Source organism: Trichosurus vulpecula, chromosome 1 (genome assembly GCF_011100635.1).
Source record: "Trichosurus vulpecula isolate mTriVul1 chromosome 1, mTriVul1.pri, whole genome shotgun sequence".
In the NCBI taxonomy this organism is placed as follows: domain Eukaryota; kingdom Metazoa; phylum Chordata; class Mammalia; order Diprotodontia; family Phalangeridae; genus Trichosurus; species Trichosurus vulpecula.
Genome location: NC_050573.1, coordinates 180,582,593 through 180,602,115, shown reverse-complemented (window position 1 = coordinate 180,602,115; position 19,523 = coordinate 180,582,593). Strand labels below are relative to the sequence as shown.

At 40.3% G+C, this 19,523-nt stretch overlaps 1 protein-coding gene across 3 annotated transcripts in view; it reads left to right on the top strand.

Moving 5' to 3' along the window:
* The first annotated feature begins 18,280 nt into the window (after window positions 1-18,280).
* TBC1D7 (TBC1 domain family member 7) overlaps window positions 18,281-19,523 on the top strand; it is a 31,654-nt gene continuing 30,411 nt past the window's right edge. For all 3 annotated transcript variants that reach the window (XM_036734794.1, XM_036734805.1, XM_036734786.1), the window contains exon 1: window positions 18,281-18,406. The gene's annotated coding sequence lies outside the window, so the exon portion shown is untranslated. The remainder of the gene's footprint in view (window positions 18,407-19,523) is intronic.

Here is a 19,523-nt window from a genome sequence, read left to right as displayed (position 1 = left end):
CCTGGGAACCAGACCTGGATTATTTCATTGAAAACCTTATAATTACACTATAATTGCACTATACTACCAACCTTTCCTTTCTTGGTTGATCTCTTTTTAAAAATTAGCCACCAACGATAACCTAAAAATCCCAATCCCCTTTTGCTTCTAATTGATTAGAATGGAATTCCCTTTTGCATCCCAGAAACAGCAAAAGAAAACTTCAGAAGGGCATGACTGACTCAGAATTAACTGCTCTCACAGACACTTACGGTCACCTAGCAGGCACAGGCGCCATCTTTTGGTAAGGTGTTTCCATTGTTGTGTGTGGTTTACAAGTAACTATCCAAAATACCAACCTGCCCTCTGCTGTTTTCGTCAAGAATCACATCACAGAGTTTAGACTTCTCTAGCTAATCCAGTCCCAGGAAGTGGGAAAAAGATTTCCAAATAATTTGCTAATAATTATAGTTAATATTCTATGTTTTAGTCTAATAGTACCTCTAAAACATTTTTATATATTTACTTGTATATATGATGTCTCAAATACAAGCTGAGAGGGCTGAGACCATTTCATTTTTGTCTTTGTAGCCCTATCCAGTGCACTACCTGACACACATTGGCTCTTAGATCTAAAGCTAGAGGATTCTCAGAGGCTATCGTGCTTAGTAAATACTTGAGCCATCATAGTTTTTCTAATCTCTTTAGCATTAATGGGCACCAAAATTAATAACTGCTGAACATTTGATAAGCTTTCGTGTGGAAGAGGGATTGGACATTTTCTGTTTAGCCCCAGAGGGTAGAACGAAGAGCAATGAGGCAGAGTTTTAGCTTTTTGGAAGGATAAACTTCCCAAAATTTAACTTTGGGCTGGTTATGGTTGTTATTGTTTGTACTTTGTTCTTGAAGAGAATCATGACATTAGAAGATGAGGCCATAACTTGCAAGTGAATTGGATATGTATGCTTGCAATTTCTGCTATTGGAAAGGCCAAGGCTAGTGGATCCCTTGAGCTCAGGAGTTCTGAGCTGCAGTGGGCTAAGATGAATGGATATCCTCACTAAGTCCAATACCAATACAGTGAGCCCCTGAGAGCAGGCTGCCTAAAAAGGGGCAAACTAGTCCAGGTCAGAAACAGAGCAGGTCAAAGATCACATGCTGACCAGCAGTGACTGTCTGCTGTACTTCCACCCAAGGCAAGATAGGGACCCCTACTCTGAAAAAGAAAAAGAAAAGAAAAGAAAGAAAGGAAGGAAGGAAGGAAGGCAGAAAGAAAGGAAGGAAGGAAGAAAGGAAGGAAGAAAGGAAGGAAGGAAGGAAGAACTTTGTACCAATGGAATGGTCTGCCAAAGGATGTGGTAGATTCCTTATCACTAAAGTCTTCAAACACACTTCCCAGAGTGGGTGATACTGCCCCTTGGGGGTGCTGGAATGATTCAGAGGGGATGGTAGTAGCCTTAGGTGTAATTTGGGGGGTGTTGAGGAAAAATAAGGGGGTGGTAGAAGCATAAGGAAAGAAGATAAGATAAGAAAACTTTGAAAAACTGTTTGTACATGTTTCATCTGTTGTGTAATAGAGTTATAGTGATTACATTATTTTCCAAATGAACACCCAAAATGCAACTAAACTAATCAGTGGTCAAATCTGCCAACAGGTCTTAACAAGCAAGTGTTGGCAGGTGAGCATGTCGAACATTGTTGGGAAGTCCAGCATGTATCAGCAGGAATATGTGCATGTAATGGCTGGTTTACAATTTGATACTATAAGGTTACACATCATCAAAATTTCAATGTAGGAAAAACCAACAAATTTACAATAAATTATTAGATTTAAGATGCATCATTTAAATAATATTTTATATTTTTGAAATGACACAAATTTTTAAAAACTGGTAAAGAGTAAAGTAGAAAGTAGATTTCTAGAGGGGTGCCTAGTATTTTCTTTTTGGGAGCCTCTCTTCTAGATGGCTATTGGTCATGGATGTTGCAGAAAGGATTACCTATTCAGATGTAGGCTGGACTAGATGGGAGATGTCAAACACATGGCCAGGGGCTGGCAACACTTCTGAAGAGCAGCCCTACCAGATTAAAATGTAATGGGGAAATACTGGACAAAATAAGTAAAAATACAATAGAACACAGATAATGTTAATATGTGATTATCTAAGCCAATATGCAGTCTGCAGGAATCCTTATGTACATTTAGTAGCCTCCATTTCTATTTGAGTTTGACACCACCAAACTAGATGACCACTGAAGTTTATTCCAACTCAGTTTCTGTAATATTGTGATTTGCACCTGCATGGGAGTTCAATAAGACTTCAGTTTAAAGTTTTAACATCACCTCAAACTCTGTTCAAATATAATTAAACCAATCCCCTTTCTTCATTCTCCAAGATAGCTCATTCTATAGATTTTCCCATTTCTACAGACATTACTGCTACTCTCACAGTTATCTAGGCACCAAACTTCAAGGTGATCTTTGACTTTTTCCACTGCTTTGTTTTCTCCCATATCTAATCAGTCACCAAGTGTCATTGATTCTTCCTTTATATTGTCTCTGTCATCACTCTCTCCCTTTTTATATCCCTCCTGTCAGCAAAAATCATAGAGGACTTTGGAATTCAAAAACCTGGGTTCAAGTTTTGGTTTTGCCATTTGCTATCTTCAAGGAAGAAAACAGGAAGAAAAAGGATTGGAAGAAGCTGAGGAGAATCCTGACTAAGCTGAGTCAGGTGGTTGGAGGACAGAAAAAACATGTGGCACAGAGAAGTTAAATATTAGGTCTGATGTTCTTCCTGTATTGGGGATGCCTGAAACCTTTCAGAAGAAAGCTGCTTACTGCACTCTAAGGATTGAAGATAATGCTCTGTACCCACAGATATCATCAGGAAAGAAGCCTTCCAATAATGGCTGGAGGAATGAATAGTAGGGGAACTGAGGACTATTCGTTAACCTAATAATAATAATAATAATAAGGAAATCTATTGTTTTCTTAGGGCTTGTATCCAGGACATAGCAGAGAACCTGCCTTGACTTCTCAGACTTGATCATCAAAAGACATCATGTCTTAGTGGAAAAATATTTAAAGTCAAAGAACCTAGGTTAGAATCCAGGCTCTGCCTAGGATTCCTTGCCTTCCTTCCTAAACGTCACATCACCTCACCCATCTTCTGTTTCCTTATCTATAAAATGAGGAGGTTAAACTCTGAGGTTCCTGTTAGCCATGAATCACTACCTGCTGATTTTTGTGCTATTGTCAGAAGAGAAGCTACATGGCTTTGCTAGGAATTGTGAAGTTCTGGGCAAGAAACTGAGGACCTTAAGTACACAGATGGTTTTTCACTGGGCCTGGAGTCATGAAGACCTGAGTTTAAATTCAGCTTCAGATGCTTACTAGCTGTGTGACTCTGGGTAAGTCATTTAACCTCTGTTTTCCTTTGAGGCAGGCAGTAGATAGAGTGCTGGTCCTAGAGTCAGAAAGTTGTTTTTATTATTCAGCTTTTCCAGTTGTGACTGACTCTGTGAACCGCTTTGGGGTTTTCTTGGCAAAGGTACTGTAGTGGTTTGCCCTTTCTTTCTCCAGCTCATTTTACAGATGAGGAAACTGAGGCAAACAGGTTAAGTCTGCTTAGGGTCACATAGCTAGTAAGTGTCTGAGATTGGATCTGAACTCATCAAAGAGGAGTCTTCCTGACTACAAGTCCAGTACTCTATCTACCATGTCACCTCCAAGGCAAACAGAGATTAAGCTAGTTAAATTAGAAGTTAAGGAGTCAGGAAGACCTAAGTTCAAATTTGGCTGCAGACATTTACTATCTTTGTGACCCTGGGCAAGTGATTTAACCTCTGTTTCCCTTCATCCACTGGAGGAGGAAATGGCAAACTATTCTAATACCTTTGCCAAGAAAACCCTATGGACAGCATCGGCATGCTGTGGTCTGTGGGGTCACAAAGAGTGGACATGACTGAACATCAACAACAGCTGCTTAAAGGAACATCAGAAGAGATAAGCAAACTTCGGAAGTGAACAGTCCTAAGAAAGTGGGGGCAGAGAAAATGCCTTAGATGTCTGAATCATGGCTTAACTATGGGAATGCTGAGAATTTCACCAGGGATGGAATGAACCTGATGAGGACTAGTTGAAAATTAATGTTCCTGGAATGTGATAAATCTAACCAAGGAGATTTTAAAGTGAAAATAGAGGGAGGAAAAAACTGTTCCTACAAATCTGCCAAGGCAGATATGGCAGAGAGTTAAGTACCATGTAGAACATGGGAGAACTGGCAATTCTCAGGAAAGGTAAGAGTCTATGCATAAGGACGTAGCCATACCTTATTATGGGTGATAAATGGAGAGATCTAGAATTCTTAATGCAACAAGGCAAACTTGTCCTCATGGATATTACTACATGGTATCACTTAGCAGTATGGGACCCAGGACTGGAAGACAGCTCTTAAAGGATATGCTTAATCCCAGGGAATGGGATAGAAATCTTCTGGAATTCTCTGGCAAACCAAAAGCAGAGAAGCTGGTAAATTCTTGACTTGCCTTAATGATAATTTCATTTTTCTGAAAGTGGAGGAACAACAAGGAGAACTGCTCTTCTGAATCTTATTCTGACTAACAAGGAGAACTAAGGGCTAGACTAGAGAGGATGGGAAGGTTGGGGGCAAGTAGCTGCTCCATCAGTTCTAGCAGCTTCTTAATCTACCTTGGCTACAATCACCAGGCTTCCAGTACGGGATGACTTCATTCCTTGAGCCCTCTACTGTGCTCCTGCTGAGCTCAAAGCAATCCAGGAGGGAAAAAAACTATGGAAAAAATGTGTGCACACACTTTTTAGTTTAATCTGCATTAATAACACTTTCTTAAGTTTAGGCAATGAACAGAATAATGAATCAGGTACTCATTTGTAGATTGTGGATTTCTGAAGTGTAAACACATTAAAATTTAACAATAGGCTCTTTTAAATTATTTATTTATTTTTAATTTATGGAAAAATTAAACAAGCATAGTATAACAAAAAAGGATGATTGCATATGAAACTGCAAATCTATTATGTACACCTTGCTATTATTTTTAAATATATAATAAAGTTATCATATAACTTTCTTTTTTGTTCTTCCTTCCCCTCTCTCCTGCCCTAGAGATAGCTATCACTAGACATAAATATGCATAAATATGTAAAATCATTCTATATGCATATAGTTTGTCAAAGAATTTTAATTTAGAGAATAAAATAAGTATTTCCATAGCATAGTATAAAGAAAAAAGATGATTGCACATGAAACTACAAATCTATTATGTATAACATGCTATTCCTTTTAAATATGTAATACAATTATCATGTAAATTTCTTTTTTCTCCCCCCTCCCTGAGATGAATACATTAGACACAAATAGGCGTATATATATTTACATATATATGTATACACACATAATATGTAAAATTATTCTATACATGCTTCTATTTATCAGTTTTCTCTGGATGCAGATAGCATCTTCCTTCATAGGTCCTTTGTAGTTAATTTGGGTATTTATAATAGTCAAAATGACTTAGTTGCTCAAAGCTGTTCTTTTTTAAAAATTTTATTTTATTTTTAATTTATGGAATAAAATAAACATTTCCATAACATAGTATAACGAAAAAAAGATGATTGCACATGAAACTGCAAATCTATTATGTATAACTTCTAATTCTTTTAATTCTATAATACAATTATCATGTAAATCTCTTTTTTTCCCTTTTTTCTCCCCCCCCCCACCATGTCTACATTAGACACAAGTAGGTGCGTATACACATACATATGATATAAAATTATTCCATACATACTTCTATTTATCAGTTCTTTCTCTGGATGCATCTTCCTTCATAGGTCCTTTGTAATTTGGGTATTTATAATAGTCAAAATAATGTATGCACTCAAAGCTGTTCTTAAAACAATATTACTGTTACTGTATACAATGTCCTCTTGGTTCTGCTCATTTTGCTCTTTGTTATTTTTGCAAGTCTATCCATGTTTTTCTAAGATCATGGAGCTCATCATTTCTTATAGCACAGTAGTGTTCCATCATGATCGTACACCACAACTTGTTCAGCCAAGCTGCTTCTAACATGCCATGTTAGGGATAGATCCAATATTCTCCTGCAAAGAGGGGATGTGAGAACAATCTGTAAGTATTTGGAGAGCTGGCCCATGAAACTAAATTAGTTATATTTGGTACTGTGCTGATTCCCCTTCATAAAATTTTTGTGATTTTTCTACCTAGTGGGGCCATCTGCCTACTGGTCCTGCCCCTATTTCAAAGGAAATATTCCCCTTATATGTCTGTGTGAAATTCCTTCAAAGCTCAAGTTTAGTGTCAAACTTTTGACACCAAATTAAAGGAGACCATAAGGAAGTACCTTGCACAACTATGCCTAAGGGGAGAATATTAACTAAACATGGGATAGATTGCTAAGTAGCATAATATATAAATATTTGGATTTGGAGTCAGGAAGACCTGAGTACAAATTCTGCCTTAGATACTTACCAGCTGTGTGACTCTGGGCTAGTCACTTCATTTCCCGTTTGGCTACTCTCCTGCACATGATCTCCAGAAACCCATCCTGCAAGATGACATCAGTTTGGAAACTCAAGCTTCCTCAGCTCTCCCTGCTCCTGGGGGCCTCTCCCTCCCTCTGATTGGAGAAGATGGAGGGTGTACATTGGAGAACTACTCCCAGATATTCCACCACTTAAGAGGGTGTCCAGGGAATCTACCTCCTTGCGTTCTGCTTGGCTGCTTCCCTGGATTCCATGATCTCCAGAGACTCATCAGTCTGCAAGATGAAATCAACTCTGAAACTCACCTCTTCAGATCATTTCCCATACTGCCCTCCCAGATGACTTTTCAGCTTCTATTTATGTGTTGTCTTCCCCCATTATACTGTGAGTTCCTTGAAGGCAGGAACTGTCATGTCTTTCTTTGTATCCCCAGCACTTAGCACAGTCCCTGGCACATTGTTGTTCAGTCATTCAGTTGTGGCTGACTGTGACCCTGTGGACTATTTTTTCTGTGGGGTTTTCTTGGCAAAGACACTGGAGTGTTTGACATTTCCTTTTCCAGTGGATCACCTTTTTATCACTTTTTTTTTGGTCAGAGCTCTTCCCTATGACCTGTCTGTCTTGGGCAGGGGTAGGGAACCCTATGCAGCACAGTTCTAGGTTTCATTAAGCTACAGCAGTACCTCTGATCCAGGAGGGGCTTTTTTTCCTTAAGGCAAATAGAGGTTAAGCGACCTGTCCAGGGCAAGTGGTTGGGCTTAGGTCTTTCTGTCTCCAGGACCAGCACTCTATTCCTTTTGCTTATTGACTTAACCAATCAGTGCCTGCTTCCTCAGCCATAAAATGGGAATGGTAACAATTAGCAACTACCTTATTGGGTTATTATGAGGATCAAGTGAGGTAACATACGAAAAACACTTTGCAAACCTTCAAGTGCTATATAAATGTTAGCTATTAATAGAGATGACCATAGAAGATCAAGTAGACAGTTGAGATTATATAAAATTTTAAAGCTTTTTAATGAACAAAATCAATACAACAAAAATGAGAAGAGAAGCAGTTAATTGGGAAAATATTTGCATATGTTATTCATTAAGGTCTGATAGAAAAGATATATAAAGCAAAGGGAGCCAAGTGCATGAGCCATGAAAGTGCTGGAACTTTGGACAAAAAGTTACCCATGACCAGATGTGGAACTCAAAATACAAACAATGTCAGAAAAGTGCCAATTGGTCAGGAACTATATTCACCCAGGGGGAGGGAGCAGCCAAGCTCTTTATAAATAGGTCCACTGATGCAAGAATATTCCACATAAAGTCTTAATTTAGATTCTAGAAGACTTTCACATACTTTATGATCACATATTTTCCATTACTGAGGCTGGGAATATCCTGGTTATCCAGTCATACTAGATTAGGACATCAAAGTACAGAAAGTACTGGTGAGTTAACTGTTGGTATGACTCAGCCCGACTCACCAAACTTCAGCCTGTTCATAGTGGTTGCTTACATTTCTTGTACCCAACAGGTACTGACATGCATGCATAGTATTGGGGGGGGGGGAAGGGGTAGGGTAGGGTAGTTCTTCAAGTCTATAGGTTCATACCATCATTCTCAGATGGACTCATATCTTCCCTAAGGTTCATATTTCATTATTGGTGATACCTGATGGTCCTGGCTCCATTGATCTCGAGATAGTTCCACTCTGGGCTATGGGAACCTGTTTAAGCCCTTGTAAGTGGTTGCTCAAGACTTTCAGTGGCCATGACTGTAACAAGATGCTCTCCTTTATGCCTAATTTTGTGAAACAGGTACTTGAGTGGAAGGCCTCAGAATAGCCAGCAAGTTCAATTCATTCCCTGCCAACTCCTTGGGTAGGAGTTATGCTAGATTTCAACATGGATCTGCTTTTGTCCTAGGGTTATGGGGCTCTATTTGTAGTTAGACATTCAGACTAAGATGGCCCACTTTCTTCCCTGCACTAGACTTCTCACCAAAATTGAGGTTGTTCACAATGTGTCCTCAAAAGGAATTTTCCTGTTTCACAGTATCCCGTCTCACATCACCTCCAATAAGGGTCCCCAGCTTAGCTCATATTCAGGGACTGCCTTCTTTATAACGCTCCAAGTAAAAATTCACCTCTCCAGGTATATCGTGTTCAGGGTGATGGGCAGCCAAAGCATGCAGCTTAAACTGTGGTACACCATTTCTGGTGCCACACCTTCTATATATGGGATTATTACGTGTCTTTATAACCAGCTTTGGGGTTCTGTCTGGGCCCATTCATCTATCTAGCACATATCCTTTTATATGCATGATGGCTTACACCTGTAATTTTTCTCTGCGCTTACTATGCGCACTGCCATTCTCACAGTTAAAGACTCCTTGGGGGTGTTGGGAGCTGCACAGGATGATATATAGCATACCATTTGGGCAGCCAAAGTAGGAAGCTGCCTGTCATTGCACCTGAGGGAGCAATGAAGTGATGAGGATCAATGTCTAGATATCTTTCTGCAACCTCTGTAGCCACAGGCCTTGTTAGAAACTGGTGTACAGTTGGCAGTTGGAAGAGAAATGAGAGCTGTAGAAGAAAGCACCAGAAAGAGAATTCATAGTGTGGTACGAAAGTTTCATAACATCAGTAAAATCACATGCTTCCTAAAAGTTAGACCAAATAGAAACCAATGACTCCAGGAGACAACAAGAATTAAAAAAACAAAGTTAAAATATGGAAAAAACAGAATAAAAGATAAAGTATCTCATAGAAAAACAACTGAATTGGAAAACACATTGAAAAGATAAAAAGTGTAGGAATCATTGGAATCCCTGAAAACCAAGACCAAAAACTGTATTTCAAGAAATATATTTTTAAAATTTCCCAGACCTCTTGGAACCAGAAAGCAAAGTGGAAAAAGAAAGAATCCATCTGTCACCTCCTAAAAGAAACTCCCAAATGAAAATTCCTAGGAATATCATAGCCAAAATCCAGAGCTTTAAGGTCAAAGCAAAAATACTGCAGGCAATCAGAAAGAAAGAATTGAATTACTGAGTAACCACATCCAGGATCACACATGAGTTAGTCTCCATGAGTATAAAGGATCAAAGATGTTGGAATTCAGTATTCCAGAAGGCAAATGATACAGGCTTACAGCCAAGAATTACTCAGAAAAACTGAATAGAATCCTACAGGGTGAAAAATGGATCTCTAATGAAATAAATGACTTCCAAGGATTTGTAATAAAAAGTCCAGAGCTGCAGAAAAACTTTAATGTACAAACACAAGAGGGAAGAGAAACATAATAAGGTAAATATGAACAAATAATAATAAGGGAGTGAACAAAAATGAACTGCTTTCCTTCTAATAGGGAGAGATGATACATGTGTCCCCTCTGAAGCCTGACACCATCAGGGGTCATAGTGGGAGTTCAGTTAGACAGAAGGCTTGGGAATGGTTCTGGTATGACTCATTGACCTCAAAGGAAGATTAGAAAGGGAAGAGGAACATGCTAACTAGGGGATGAAAGGGAGGAAAAGGCTAGGGGACATTATCTCACATAATCAGGATATACAAACAAGTCTATACAAACAAGAAGGGAAGGATGGGGAGAGCTGACCTTTAAACCTCACTCTTATCTGAACTAATCAAAGAAGGGAAGAGTACACACACAATTGGCTATAGAAATAAGTTTCACTCAACAGGCAAATAGGAAGGAAAGGGAGAAGGGAGAAGGAGGACATAGAAGGAAAGTAGATTAAGGAAGAGATTAGTCCTAAGCAGAACAACCTCTAAATAAGGATCTATTTGTAGTTATATATTTGTAACTCTTTGTCTTGGTGGCAATGAATTTGAAACTGAGGGGTTGCCTATCAATTGGGGAATGGCTAAATAATCAATAAAATAAATAAATTTAAATATATTATTTAATATTTAATAAATATTTAAATATATTAAATTTAAATTAAAATGTGATAGAATATTATTGTACTATAAGAAATTATGAAGGGGATAGGATCAGAGAAATCTTAAAAGACTTGATTGACTGATACAGGATGACATGAGCAGAACCAGGAGAACAATGTATACAATGACAACAATTGCAATTAATAATATTGTAAAGATAAACAACTTTGAAAGACTTTGGAATTCTGATAAGTATAATGACCAACCCTGATTCCAGAGGTCTGATCATGAAACATGCTGCCTCCCTTTTTATAGAGAGGTGAAAGGTTCAGAATGCAGAATGAAACTTTTTTTCATGTAGTCAATGTAGTATAATACGATATTGTGATTATAGGTATCCTCAGTTTAGTTGATAATCAAATGGGTGATGGTGGGTCTGGGTGGGTGGGTGGAGGGACAGGAAGAGATCTAGAGTCGATGTTGTGGTAAAATAGTACTATATCTTATCTAGCCAGAAGAAAGAAATGAATGATAGGTTTTGGAAACAATTCAGTTGAATTCAACAAGCATTTATTAAGTGCTTACTACATCCAAGATATTATGCTAACTGTTGAGGATGTGAAGACAAAAGAGAAACAGTCCTTGCCCTCAAATAGATTATATTCTACTCACAGATGAACATGTTACAGGAATGATCCGGGATATAGAGTTGGACTTGTAGTCTGTTTGCTAATATAACAGAGCAAGTCAAGTCAAAGTCAACAAGCATTTATTAGGTGCTTACTATGTGCCAGGTATTGTGTTGAGCACAGGGAATGTAAATGCAGGCAAAAAGAAAGATGGGTCCTACTCTCAAGGAGCTTATATTCTAATGGGGGAAGACAACACATAAAAAAAAAGCTAAAAAAGGGTGGGGTGGGGCATAGTGGAGAGTCAGGAGTGGGTCAGAAAAGAGAGAAAGATGGATTATTTGGGAACTTCCTCAAGCTGGAGGCTCCAGATGGGGAGAGAAATCTTCCAAGATGAGATGGCCACAAAGACAGAGGGTTTTCTAAGATGAGAAAGCAGCTGAGAGATGATGGTGAAGTCTGGAGATGAATTGGAGATGGAGATGATGGCTGGACTGAGCACTTCCTTGGATTGGAGGCAACACTGATTGGTCAGACCCCTGTGGCAGAAGCTGTGTTGGCCACTAGTGTCTATCTTCATGACTCACAAGAGTTCTTCCTCTCCATTTGACTTTTCACATCATCTTTTTTGTTGCATAAACCCTTACTGTACCTCCCATAGCTCTGTGGCATCGTCTAAGAACTCCCTAGTCTGCTTCTCTGCTAGACACCTATCCCTGGTAAGTCTTAGGAGCTCTGCTATTGCTGTTGTCTTAGTTGTGACCCTACTGGGGGTTTTCTTAGCAAAGATGCTGGAGTGGTTAGCCATTTCCTTCTCCACCTCATTTTGCAGGTTAGGAAACTGAGGCAGACAGGGTTATGTGACTTGCCCAGGGTCACCCAGTCAGATTTGAACTTGTGAAGATGAGTCTTCCTGTCTTCAGGCCCAGCACTCTATCCACTGAGCCACCTAGCTGCCAATTCGGTCCTGTAAGCAGGTGGTGCAAATATCATTATCCCATTTTGCAGATGAGGACCGAGGTTCACTAATCACATTTCCTCTTTTTATTTTTTTAAAATAAATAGAGTTACTAGCCTGCTAAATTAGGGCAATGCTGTAGAAAGAGTACATTTTTTTTTTAAACATCAAGACTTCTTCCATTAAGGCTCAGCGTAGTTGCCATGTCCTTTCTGAAGCCTTCTCTGACCCCTTTCCCCTTTGATTCCATTCCTTCTTACTTAGTATTAGTATTCCTAATTAGTATTAGTATTATGGTCATCTTTTTTGCATTTATTTATTTATTCATTTATTTACTTTTAAGCCATTAAAAATTCTGGTTTCCAATTTCTCTCCCTTTTTTTTCCTGTTCCTCTCTATTATAGTTACCTTTATACATATTATATCTCCCCTCCCCTCTGCCTCCACTAAAATGTAAGCTTCTTGAGGTCTGGGAATGTCATTAAAAAAATCTCTGTATTACTAGAACTTGGTAGAGGGCCTTAGCCTTAGTAGATACTTAATAAAAGTTACTTTAATTTCAGCAAAACATTTGACAAAGACTTATAATATCCCCACAGAGAAGATGTGAACTAGATGATGGTCAAGTTAGGAGGATTTGGAATGGGTTGAGTGACTAGACTAGACCCAAAGAGTGCTATTGGATATGGACTGATAACAGCTTGAGGAAGCAGGCCTTAAGTGCATCTCCTCAGGCATCTTTCCATGGCTTAGAAGAATAGCCAGGACTCTGGGTGACAGAATTTCAATCCAAAAAGATACTGGCAGGCTAGAATGATGGACTTCATGGAGGAGATGGCAGTTGAGCTGGGGTTGGAGGAACTGATGGAATTTTTAGCAGGTGGAGATGGATTGGAAGCAAGCAAAAAGATACATCTTGAGAAATATCGTGGGATTAAGAAAAGGTAGCACAGATTTGGGCTACACCTTTTTAGTTTTGAAAGGGCATAGAGGTATACAAGATCATGCATAGATATGCCTAGAAAAATTGTCATTTTCAAATGGCTTGATTGTGGTATTCTTAATAATTTATAAGGGGTAGCTAGGTGGCACAGTGCTGGGCCCGGAGTCAGGAAGACTAATTTTCCTGAGTTCAAATCTGGCCTCAGATACTTACTGGCTTTGTGACCCTGGGCAAGTCACTTAACCCTATTTGTCTCAGTTTCTTCATCTGTAAAGTGATCTGGAGAAGGAAATGGCAAACCACTCCAATATTCTTGCCAAGAAAACCCTAGAAAATGGGGTCACAAAGGGTCAAGACTGAAAATGATTGAGCAATCACAACAACAAACTAAGAATTTATAGGGACTTAAACAACATTGTCCAATGCTTTACTGATCCAGTGACTCAGCTTTCTATATATTTAGAAATAAGTTCTTTATCAGAAAAAACCGCTATAACAATTCTTTTCACAGCTATGATTACTAACTTTGTGTTTCCCTCCAACTTATTTTCCCCCATTTACCCTTCATCCTTCTCTCTCTCCCTTTCTCTCTCTCTCTCTCTCTCTCTCTCCCCTTTCACCCTATCCATCCTCAAAAGTGTTTTGCTTCTGACTTTTACTTTTACCTCCCCCAATCTGCCCTCCTTCTATCAATCCCCCCTCTCTTTTCTCTTATCCCTTTCCCTTCCTATTTTCCTGTAGAGTAAGATAGATTTCTTTATGTATATGTTATTCCCTCTTTGAGCCAATTCTGATGAGAGTAAGGTTCACATGCTCTCCCCTCCCCCATCTTCCCCTCCACTGTGAAATCTCTTTCATGCCTCTTTTTTTTTTTTTTTTTTTTTTGCTTTTTGGCAAAGCAATTGGGGTTAAGTGACTTGCCCAAGGTCACACAGCTAGTACATGTGTCAAGTGTCTGAGGCCGGATTTGAACTCAGGTCCTCCTGACTCCAGGGCCGGTGCTCTACTCACTGCGCCACCTAGCTGCCCCTTTCATGCCTCTTTTATGTCAGATAATTTACCCCATTATACCTCTCCCTTTCCCCTTCTTCCAGTGCATTCCTCTTTTTTACACTTTAATTTTATTTTTTTAGATAATCATCCCATCATATTCAACTTACACCCATACCCTCTATCTGTGTATACTCCTTTTAACTGCCCTAATAATGAGAAAGTTTTAAGAGTTACAAGTATTGTTTTCCCAGGTAGGAATGTAAACAGTTTAACCTTGTTGAATCTCTTATGATTTCTCTTTCCTGTTTACGTTTTTACACTTCTTTTGAATCTTGTATTGAAATTCCAATTTTCTATTTAGTTCTGGTTGGTCTTTTCATCAGGAATGCTTGAAAGTTCTCTGTTTCATTGAATATCCATTCCTCCCCCCCCCGCCCCGAAGGATTATACTCAGTTTTGCTGGATAGGTGATTCTTAGTTATAATCCTACCTCTTTGTTTTCCAGAATATCATATTCCAAGCCTTCTGATCTTTTAATGTAGAAACTGCTAGATCTTGTATTATACTGACTATAGCTTCATATTATTTGAATTGTTTCTTTCTGGCTGCTTGCAATATTTTCTCTTTGACCTGGGAGCTCTGGAATTTGTCTGTAATATTCCTGGGAGTTTTCATTTTGGGATCTCTTTCAGAAGGTTCTCAGTGGATTCTTTCAATTTCTATTTCATCCTCTGGTTCTATGCTATCAGGGCAGTTTTCTTCCATAATTTCTTGAAAGATAATGCATAGGCTCTTTTTAAATTATTATCATTATGGCTTTCAGTAGTCCAATAATTCTTAAATTATCTCTCCTGGATCTATTTTCCAGGTCAGTTGTTTTTCCAATGAGATATTTCACATTTTCTATTTTTCCATTTTTTGGATTTTGTCTTGTTCTTTGATGTCTCATAAAGTCATTAACTTTCACCTGCCCAATTCTAATATTTAAGGAATCATTATCTTCTGTGCACTTTTGTACCTTGTTTTCCATTTAGCCAACTTTATTTTTCAAGTTCTTTTCTTCAGTGAATTTTTGTACCTCTTTTTTCCTTTTGGGCAATTCTGCTTTTTAAGGAGTTCTTTTCAGTGACTTTTCATATCTCTCTTTCCATTTGGCCAACTATGCTTTTCAAGGCATTCTTCTCTTCCTTGGATTTTTGTGCTTCTTTTACCATTTGGCCTATTCTGTTTTTTATGGTGTTATTTTCTTCAGTATTTTTTGTGCCTCCAGGCTGTTGATAAATTTTTTGTGATTTTTTTCTGTATCACTCTGATTTCTCTTCACAGTTTTTCCTCTATGTCTCTTATTTGTTTTTAAAAATCCTTTTGAGCTCTTCTATGGCCTAAGACCAATTCATATTTTTCTTTGAGGCTTTAGATGTAGCAGTTTTGACTGTGTTGTCTTCTTCTGACTTCATGTTTTGATCTCCACTGTCATCATAGTATTTTTCTATAATCAAGATCTTCTTCTGTTGTTTGCTCATTTTCCTAGCTTATTTACTGACTTTTGTCTCTGTGCTAAAATGCAGCTCTGCTTCTGGGGTGGAGGGGTCACTGTCCAAAACCTTCAGGTTTTTTGTGCAGCTGTTTTCAGAGATAATTCTGAGGATGTGTAAGTTTCTGGATCTTCAAGATGGCACGATTTAGGAAAAGGTATGTTTACTACTCTCCTGGCCTATGCACTGTTCTGTGAATCACCACAAGTGTTCTTTTCTGCCCTGTGGCTGTGACCAGGGTCCTTGCTCTCCTGTGGCCCACAAGCTCTGGCATGCTACAGAACTGCATCTGATTATGGGCAATGCAACAGAGTCCTGCCCTCAGTGATAGCAAAGGGACCCCTGTAATTTCCTTCTGACTAGTTGTCTGACACTCTTATTGTCTGTGGGCTGAAAGCTCTGGAAGACATCATTGCTGCCACTGATTCAGTCACCCCCAAGGCCTACTGCTAGTTTGCTGGGGCCTGGTCTGTGCTGGTGCAGACTGCTCTGGACTGTATTCCATTCTCACCTCAGGGCAACAGATATTTCCTGCTGACCTTCTAAGTTGCCTTGAGCTTGAAAATTGTTTTACCTTGTCATTTTGTGAGTTCTGCTACACTAGAATTTGATTTAAGGTGTTTTTTAAAGTGCTTTGAGGGGACATTTGGGAGAGCTCTGCCTTTTCTCCACCACCTTTGGAAGATGATTTCTAAAGATCCTTCTGGATCTAAATCTTATGGCCCTTTAAGGTTGTCTTAATGGTAATCCATTTTTTTTAAAGCTTAACCACCAGAGGGCAGTAAAATTTCAAAGCAATTTATTGCTATGAGGCCTGGCACATGTTATTGTTAAATCTAGAAAGAATTCAGTTTTACATTTTAGGATTCTCTCATCTAATTATCCAGCTTAACCTGTGTTGTGACCCTTCAATCAGATCTCCATATGTCTTTTGGACAACTTGAACTAGATATCCCTTAGACATCTTAAATGCAACCTGTCCAAAACTAAGTTTATTGTCTTTCCTCCTAACAGGGGTAGGGAACCTGCGTCCTCTAGGCCACATGTGGCCCTCTAGGTCCTCTGGGGCAGCCTTTTGACTGAGTCCAAGTTTTACAGAACAAATCCTTTTATTAAGGGGATTTGTTTTGTGAAGTTTGGATTCAGTCAAAGGGGGGCACTTGAGGACCTAGAAGGCCTGTGGCCTCAAGGCTACAGGTTCCCCACCCCTGGACCTAAATCTTGACTTTTCCTAACTTCCCTTTTACTGTGGAAAGTGCCATCATCCTCCCAGTGACCCAGGCTTGCGACCTAGTCATTCAGTTGCCAAGTCCTGTTCATTATACCTTTATATCATTTTGTATGAAAGCCCCTCTCTCCTTGGACACTTGCTACCTCCTCATCACCTCACGCCTGGACTATTGCAGAAGCTTGCTAGTTGGTCTTCTCTCCTGAAGCCTCTGCCTATTTTGGTCTGTGCTCCACTCAGCTAACAACATGATCTTCTTAAAGGTCAAGTCTGATAGTGGTCACTCACAGACACCCCCTCACCCCTATTTCAATTGTTCTCTAGTATCTCCAAGGCCAAATATAAATTCCTCTGGCTTTCAAAACTCTACATACCCTGGCCCTTTCCTACTTTTCCAGTCTTTGGACATCTTGGTTCCCTCTAGTTACTATAGGATCCAATGACATTGGCATCCTCGCTCTTACTCACCCGTGATAAGCCATTTTCCAATACTTGCCTTTTTCACTAGCTGTCCCCTATCCCTGGAATTTTCTCCCTTCTCACTTCCCTGGCTTCCTTCAAAGCTCAGATAAAACCCCACTTTCTATAAGATGTTCTGGACCTCCATTACTGTTATTCTGTTTTCTACCTGGGATTACCTCCAATTTACCTCGCATACTTCTTGTTTGTACATAGTTGTTTGCATGTTGTCTTCCACCAAAGACTGTGAGCTCCTTGAGAGTGTGGATTGTTTTTCGTTTTTGCCTCCCCAGTGTTTAACACAGTTCCTGGCACATAGCAGACACTTAAATGCTTGCTGGTGACTTATTATTACCATAGTTTAATAGTAACTCACATTTCTATAGGTGTGAACAAGTATTTTCCTTACCACAGATCTGTGAGGGAGACAATTCAAGTATTTAATCTCCTTTCCACAGACAGAGAACCTGACACTCTTTGCTCCATAATCTAGGAATGATATAAATGTTGTCTGTTCCTTCATCTGCATTCCCCCTCTCCCTAATCACTTTCCAAGGTACCGCTTCTGGTTTTGAGATGAAGCCCAAATGATTGAAATTTTAAAACTTTTCTCTATCCCTGCCCATCATATCTCCACGATGTCTCGCTGCGCCTGTGGTCCCTTGGAAGCAGGCCTAGAGCTTCCGGGCCAAGGGGAGAGGGTGCACGCAAAGACTCAGGCAGATGCCTGCGTGGGGATCGCTGGCAGCCAGACTCCAAACCCTGAGGATGCTGAGATGCTTCTTACTGACCAAGCGAGAGCTGGAAGCGGGAATCCGGCGGGGAAGGACCAGGGCTGGGGCCGAATGGGGCTGGGGGAGGTCTGCTGGGGCTCACGTGGCCCGGTTTTTCTCCATTTCCATTCAAGGACAGAGAGCAAGGCAAGAAGGGCGCAATCCTCAGCTACAGGCAGCTGTCAGTGACCGTCCCTCCCAGCACCCAACCCATTCATCCATCCGTGGCTGGGCGGGGCGAAGAGGGCGGACCTGGTTCAGTCCTCTCCTTCCCCTAGCCCGCCTCCCGCACTCCGGCCAGCCCCCGGAGCTGCCGTCACTTCCCCCAGCTGGTCCTGTTGCTGCTGCTCCTGCTTCTCGGCTTCCTCGGCTTCCCGGGGCCGTTGCCACCCGCAGGTGACCGAGTCCCTGGGGAGCTGTCCTCTCTCCGCCTGCATCCCCGACCCTCTCCTCCGCCAGGTGAAGGATGCAGCCTCTGAATTCCGAGCGCGTCTTAAGACTCCCCTTTCCCACCTGCTTCCTTGCATCTGCCCCCACTCCTTCATTTCCTGTTTATTTATTGCCCTCCTTCCTTCCCCTCCGCTCCCTTTCTTCTGGGTTTTTAGTCGCGCCGGGTCCTAAGTGAAATCTCCCTGGGTCTGCCACAGTCCCTAGCGTCATTGTTGAGTTCCTGTCCTAGACTGATTGCATGTGGCCTGAGCTCGGCAGGCAGTGAGTGCTAGTTTAGTATAATTCTGGGAAGGTCTTCGAGATGCTCCGTTAACGTTAGATGCTTCTTCCTTAATTTTACCCCCTTGTCAAAATTAGATGACACTTTAAGCTGCGGGCGGGGCTCTAAGGAAATGCCTTTGGGGAATGGGCAGCTATCTGGGCTTTAGAATTCATAAGGTCGTGCGTTTGGAGGTGGGAAGGCCCTTCAAGGTCATTTAGTTCAACCACCTGATTTTAGAGTTAGAGGAAACAGACCCGGAGAGATTCTGTGACTTGCTCAGAGCCACAAAGATTATAAATGGCAGAATGAGAATTTGAAACCAGTCCCACCAACTCCAAATCTGTCCCTTTTCACTACTACCTGTGGTACCTTGGCACTCGGAAAACTGCTGCACATCTGGATTTTCCATGAGAAAATCCTCAGGGATCTTTTTCAGAAGAAATTTTGTCATTTTAGTTCACCCGGAAACATGATGATCGTGAAATTCAGATCTCTACGGGATCTTAACGCAGTGGCTAGAGCGCTGGCCGTGGAGTCAGGAAGACCTGAGCGCAAATCCGATTTCAGATGCTTACTAGCTGTTCGACCCTGGGCAAGTCATTCAACCCTATTTGCCTCAGTTTCCTCCTCTGTAGGATGAGCTGGATAAGGAAGTGGCAAATCACTTCAGTATCTTTGCCAAGAAAACCTCAAATGGAGTCGCAATGAGTCGGAAGCGACTAAAACGTATAAACCGCAGTCATTATGAATGTTATTTATGCACTCTAATTCATAGGTCCCTAGATGAAGCACTGGGAAGGACTTTAGAGATCATTGAGATCATACTCTCATTTTACAGAAAAGGAAACTGAGCCTGAGAGAAGT